The following is a 7213-nucleotide window of genomic DNA, read 5'->3' on the forward strand; positions in this document are numbered from 1 at the left end:
AGGGCCACCCAAACAGCTCAGCAGATTAAAGCACCTGCAAGCAGACACAGGGGCCCCGGGCTTCAATCACTGGGCCTGCTGAGCCACCGCTGCCCCAAGGGAATGCTGAGACAACAATTGAAACTGGGTGCAGTGGCATGCGCCTGTAACCCCATATCTTGGGAGGCTGTAAACAGGCAGATCTCTATAAGTCTGATCTAGTAGTGAGACCCTGAACACCCTGTAGATCCTTCCCTAAAATACAAAAAAAAATTACTTTCATAATCTAAGGTATCTAATAATCAAAACTCTGACTAGAGATGTCATAATTTAGTGCAGTATAGTTTGGTAAATTGAATAACCAAAAGCTTCCATTATACTTCATATTTTTTTCTGATATGTAATTACATCCTTTTAACCAGAACTGGCTAGAATTCAAACAGTGCTTTTTATTTTCTGAAACTCTTATCACACTCTTCTTTGGCTTAAACTCCAATCCAAGCCTCCAGGGAAAAACACTTTTCCTTTCAGCATGCTGAGCACAATCCATTACAGTGAAAATAGCGAGGAAAAGAAAGTTCAATAACATATCCTATAAATGAGACATTTAATGAAGTCATTCCAAAAATGTCTTAGTGTCTCAAAAGATCTCAAGAATTATTCCAGAATGTTAACCTAACCCCGTGGGATGAATCTTTTTCTATGAAAATTTCTGATTGACCCAGTTTGATTACACAAGGAGAGTATCTTCTTTCACTATCACATTGTACCCAAAGTTCTGTTCAATGTTTGCAAATTATCCCAGTTGAAAATTGGTTTTTAATGAAGAAGAGAGCCCTCACGCTACTGTAATTGCTCACTGCTCTCTACCTATAGAATGTTCTTTTCTCTTTTAACCAGAAGGGGTACTTGAAAAAGACAGACCCAATTTTCAACTTGACCTTCTAACTCTCACAAATGCTAAATAAATCCAGATAGAATACTTAACCAAGGCTCATCACCTAAGCCAAAATTTATTTATTTATTTATTTTTATTTATTGTGTATTTAGTACAAGAGCTACAGAGTCTCACTGCACAGCTCGGACTCGTAGTGATCCTCCTGTTTTCAGCCTCCCAAGAACTGGGATTACAGGCATGTACCACTGCACCCAGTCTCAATCACAATCTCAGCACACCCTGAGGCGGGGCCCGCACAGCATGCTGGAGATCAAACCCTGCTGTGCTTTGCCTAAGTAGGCACTTTAGTCCACTGAGCTGTCTGGCTGGCCCATAAGCCTAAATTTAAAATAGATCTTCTTTTTAAGAAATGTAACTCCACAGATATTTGTTATACACTTAAAACTATATTGATTTCTCCTAGAGATCAAGAAGAGTTTATCTGGCTATGATTGTGCTATATGACTTCACAGTCATTTAATTCCATTTATTTAGAACTATTATGTCTATTTCCAAGCAAAATTTTCTTTTCCCATCTACCCATTTCCTGTTTCTCTTTATTTTTCTTTGCTGTGACCTTTCCAACCTTTTCACACTTCCAGTAAATCACCCACAATTGAACACCTAGTAAAACGAATACATTCTGCCTCTTGTAAAAAAAAAATGTGTTCCTTCTAATTTGAGGTTTTTTGATATATTTTTTGCAGAATGCTCACTAGTAGAGGAGTAATGTGATTCACTCTGAAAATAGAATTCCTACTTTTCAGATTGTTATTTTTAAACTCCAACAGTTTATCAAATTTTTACAACTTATTTATTTGGTACAGGGTCTCACTATGCAGCTTGGACTTGTAGTGATCCTTCTGTCTCAGCCTCCCTAGTGCTAGACATGTGCCACCATGCCCGGTTTCTAAGGTTGGCATGACACAGGGCCGGCACGACATGCAGTACCAGGGATCAAACCCAGGTTCTTGAGCTTGCCAGGCAGGTGCTTAGGTCACTGAGCTATCTCCCCAGCCCATTATTTATCAATGTTTGATATTTGATCACTTTCGGCCTTGCTTCTTCAAAAAGTAATTTTACTGACCTTGTATTTCTTCATTTTAGATTTTCTACAGTGTCTTACAATAGTATCATTATTGTATTTATCATTAGTATGTTTAATACTCTGTTCACCAAATCAGTCATTAAACTTGTAGTATTTTATATGAACATAATAGATAGTATCTCATTTAAGTCTTCAAGGCAACAAATAAGAAAATGTCACTGTGAAGAAAACTCACTGATTTCAGCTACTCCATGGTACTTGAGTTATTTCAAAAAGCCACTGACATTTTCTTTGTCACTAACCTCTGCTTTAACTTCAGAAGTCTTTGTCCTAAACTGTACTTCCACAGTGTTCAGATAAACATTCTGTGAGATAAAACCGTGAAATTCAATAAGACGAAAGCATATTAGTTTTTGTACCTTGTCGCTTGTCTTATAGAGAATCAATTCATATTAAAGCCAAGTTAGGCTGACAGAATTCGTTTGCTTGAATGAATTGTTACAATACAATGTCTTATACTGCCAGGATAAGAGGACTGTTTGTGCTCTTGCCTGCTTCCTGTCTCATTAGGCAAGCCTACATTTGCCTTTTATCAGTCATTAGGAATGACCCACATTGTTAGCAAATTCTCAAAAACAAAAGCTAGTGCACTTCAGTGGCCGCATCCAATTCTGTAAGCATACCAAGACATTAGAGCCTATGTCGTAGAATGTCTTTAATTATTTCTAAGTGTCACCTTCAGTCAGTCCCAACTATCAACATTGGAAACCTGGTCACCCATGCCAGGCACTAGCTTTCACTTATGACATAGCTGAACTTCCAAGTGCAATTGAAATAACAAATTCACTATTTATTTATTTATATGCTTATTTTTTAAAGAGAGTAAAATAATAAAAAAATTAAAAATGGTACAGAATTTCTATAAATACTATGATATGAATTCAACAATGGTTACTATATTGTATATTGTTGTCTTCAATGTAGTTGTTCAGATTACCAGATATAGGCATGTAAAATTGATTTAAAAATTAAGCATTAACCGTTCCTTTTGATAAATCAATAGAAATTAGTAGTACAACTATCTTGGGTAATATATATATATATATATATATATATATATTCCCCCTTTCTTCTTTCTTTCTTTTTTTCTTTCTTTCTTTCTGCTTATCCCTCATCCCAGTTTTTCTTTCCTTTTAAAAAAGATTTTTATAAGCTAGCTGGAAAGAAATTCTCTTTCCTAACATTCTTTCAAAGCATTTTATTCAGCCTATCCTTGTGATTGAGGACTTTTATTTATTCATTTATTCCTTATATACTACTGTACTCTGCTTTGCACTTGGTTCTGCATGCATATGCAGCTGTTCAAGGGATTCTACTAAACCTCTGAGAGCTACAGATGTCAACTTTCCCTCATAAATAATGGTGAAGAAGCAATCAAGGTACTTAAATACCACACATCACCCGCTTTTCCAGTTGTTGACTCTGTTCACCTCCAATAAATCTTTTTTTTAATATGGGCAAATATTATGTGCTCCAAATACCTGCATTCATGCTGTAAATCAGATGAACATTTTATAACTCACAGAATTAGAAATTTCTTAATTACCTCAGTTAGTTGATGGCTCTTTCTCTAAATTTTCAGGGATTGAAAGTATTATAGATATGCAAGAGAATTCTCTCTTGAGAACTAAAAAGGAGGGAGAGAAAACATCACTTGTCAAAACCACTTGTGAAATCATTATTTATTAGTATAAGATCTTCCTAACACGTAACCAAGTGCTACAAAAGCCCATTTAAAGTGTTTCAAAAATAGATCCTTTAGAGTATGTTTATTTTTAAATAAATGCAATGTACAGTATAGTGACAAAAGGGAATATATTACTGAAGAATGATATCAAAGATAGCTGTTTTTATTACAATATATAATAGTGACAAATAGTCTGCAACAAAGCAAAGACACGCAATTTATCTCCAAACTCTTCCTTTGCCCATTTGCTTAGCTAAACATAGATCAAGTCAAGAATAAAAAAAAATTGATTTAATTTAAAACTTTATACTTTTAAAAGAAGAAGCCTAGTAAACAGGTCCTACTGGCCCTATGTGTTTAATGGCAAAAATTTCTACTTCATTTATATTTTGCTGCACAAACTTATACATAATTTTATGTTTAATCTATAACTTTGCTCCACTAGCAATACCGGCAGCACACTATTTACATTTGCAATGTATTATTCATTGAAGGAAGTAAATATTCGATGTCTGCTTCATTGCTTTTTACATTTATATATTAAGTAAATATCCCTAAATAGATTATAAAAGTACAACTAAAGTCAATTTCTCATATTTTATTCTGAAAGCTTCAAATATTTATGAGTAAAATATTCCAGACCTCAGATCAACTCTAAGGATACTGCATGTGTGTATAAGACAATGGTTCTGCCTAGCAGTCTTTGCTGTTTCCCAGGTGGGTTCCAAAGTCAGTATTGAGAAAGAAGTACTAGAAAACCTAATTAGAATGAGAAGCCTAAGATGTTATTCAACTCAGCTTTAATGTTAGTAAGTTTGATATTGAAATGGTAGTTTTTAATCCTTACAACTATTTCTTGATTATTCCTAAGTTTTAAAAAATGTAATGAAATATGATTAATTAGTACACTCAAATCCCATGCATTCATTTAGCTTACATTATTTGGAGATGTAATAATCACAACTAAAGCATTCATTTACAGAACTAGACCTATAGAACAGGAAAAAAATCAGATGAAAAAGGACAGTTTTATTTTATGCCATTCTGTTCCACGTATTAGTTTAATTACATTCATTGGGTTTCTTTAACCTAAATAATATCATTAAACATGATTATACAGTGACTGTATATATTCAATAAGATGAAAATACAAAACACAAACTTCTTATTGAGACCTTATTTATAGTTTCATGACATTGGAAACTCCCTGGCTAAATAAAAGGAAAGTGATTGCACAAATTAGTAATTACTAGTACAGCTGCATGTGGGATCGATACCGTTGCGTAAAAGAACTGAGGAATTCCTAGGAATTCATGTAGAGTGATTTTTAGACAAGCGGTTAGGTGAAAACGTTAAGTGGAGAAAATATATCACGCTTCACATTTTGTGTAAGAAAAATCAGAAAAGATGCATATCTGTCTACTTAGGCACAAACAACGGAGGGTAGAAATTAGGAAACCAGTTACCCTTGGGATGAGTGCACCAGGCTAGAAGGAATGGAATCCGTGTATGCCAGATCGTGTCTCTTCTTACAGCTTTCGCAGAGCTAAAACTTTAAGAACGGTTTACTAGGGCCCGTGGTACAGTTCAGCAGACTGAGCGCTTGTTAGGTAAGTACAGGTGCCAGGTTTCTATCCCTGGCACCACATGCTTGCACCGGCCACACCTCTGGGCGCGCGTAACCAGCAGCGGAGTCCAGATGTGGTGGCACGCACCCGTAATCCCAGCACTGGGGAGACAGAAAGCAGGAGGATCAGTAGGAGTCTCAGCTGCAAAATGAGACCCTGCGCAAAAGAAGAAAAAATTTTAAAAATTCAAAAATAAGTAAATAAATAAAAAGAACCATTTACTGTTTCATATATTAAAATAAAATTGGGAGAGATTACAAACAAATAAATTGAAAAAGTATTTAAATTAGCAATAGCACCACACTGAGGGAAATGGTAGAGAAGGAAAGAGATGCAACTTTGCCAACTTTGGATTAAAGAATTTAAGTTTTCCATACAACAACCATTGTTGAGGGGCCGGGGAGATGGCTCAGTGGAATAAGCGCTTCCCTGGCAAGTGCAAGGGCCTGAGTTCAAGCCCTGGTTCTGAAAAAAAAAAAAAAAAAAAAAAAAAAAATCACATTAGTTAAAACAACCAACGTTGAATTCATATTGTATTGTTTTTGGAAATTGTGTGTCATTTCTAATGCTTTTATTATCATTTTTTTTCTTTTTATTTTTTTCCCCAACTCTGTATGCTGATATCTGGTAAGTTGAACAACTAACCATTTTGAAGGCAATATTGTACAATATAACAATCATTGTTGAATTCCTATCATTTTTTTAGTGAAATTCAGTCTTGTTTCTATGATTTTTTAATATTTTCTGTTCTCTTAAAAATAAATAAATAGAATGCAGCGAAACTGGTACGCACACATAATAAAAAAGAAACAGATTTCTCTCTACTGGAAAAGTGGTAAATATGGATAAATGGACAGGCAAAAGAAACTGGTGTTGAGCTAGAATAAAAGATAGTAATGTGAGCACCTTGCTCTTAAGATGGATGGAGAAATATAGAAATAAGGTATAAATACACACAGATGAAAGTAAATATATCCTAGTTGTGTCAAATAAGAAATTCTAAAATAATGACACTCCGCTAGCAGGTCTTGATTTGCAAAAAAGCACTCTCCACTCAATGTCAGTAGAGAAATACCTAGTTCCAAGGATAGAACTAGGAAAGAATAAAATAAACCTGGAGGGTTTTGTGTGTGTGTGTGTGTGTGTGTGTGTGTGTGTGTGTGTGTGCGTGTGTGTGTGTGTGTGTTTTAGAGAAGGGTGTTCAGGATCTCGCTGCTAGATCAGACTCCTAGTGATCTGCCTGTTCACAGCCTCCCAAGAGCTGAGATTACAGGCATGTGCCACCACGCCCAGTCTCTATTGCTGTCTCAGTGTGCCCCTGGGCTGGGACCAACACGGCAGGCCCCGGGATCGAACCCCAGTCCCCTGCTCCTGTTTGCAGGCCCTTTAATCTGCTGAGCTATTTGGCCAGCACTAAACCTGGAATATTATCTTGTGCTGTAAACTAAGGGAATATCGAGAGAATTCAGAGACTATCTGGACTTCATGGTCTCATTAGTCAAATATGGTTAATTTTATGAATAAAATAAGAATGTTTTAGTTCTATTTTATATTAAGTGGAAAATGAAAGTAATCCTTGGACGGACCAGATAGCTCAGCGGACTAAAGCGCCTGCTTAGACAGTCGCAGATACCAGAATTCGATCCCTCCAGCGTGCTCTGCCAGCAGCCCTCTGGGGCGCGCTGAGACTATGATTGAGACTGGGCATGGTGGCAGTCGTCTGTCATCCCAGAGCTTGGGAAGCTGAAAACAAGAGGATCACTACAAGTCCGATCTGTGTAGTAAGACCCTGTAGACCCTGTACTAAATACATTTTAAAAAATTACCTCTTATAGCAAAAACACAAATAAGGAATTATATATATTATATACATA

Source organism: Octodon degus, unplaced genomic scaffold (assembly GCF_000260255.1).
Source record: "Octodon degus isolate 3935 unplaced genomic scaffold, OctDeg1.0 scaffold00121, whole genome shotgun sequence".
NCBI lineage: Eukaryota > Metazoa > Chordata > Mammalia > Rodentia > Octodontidae > Octodon > Octodon degus.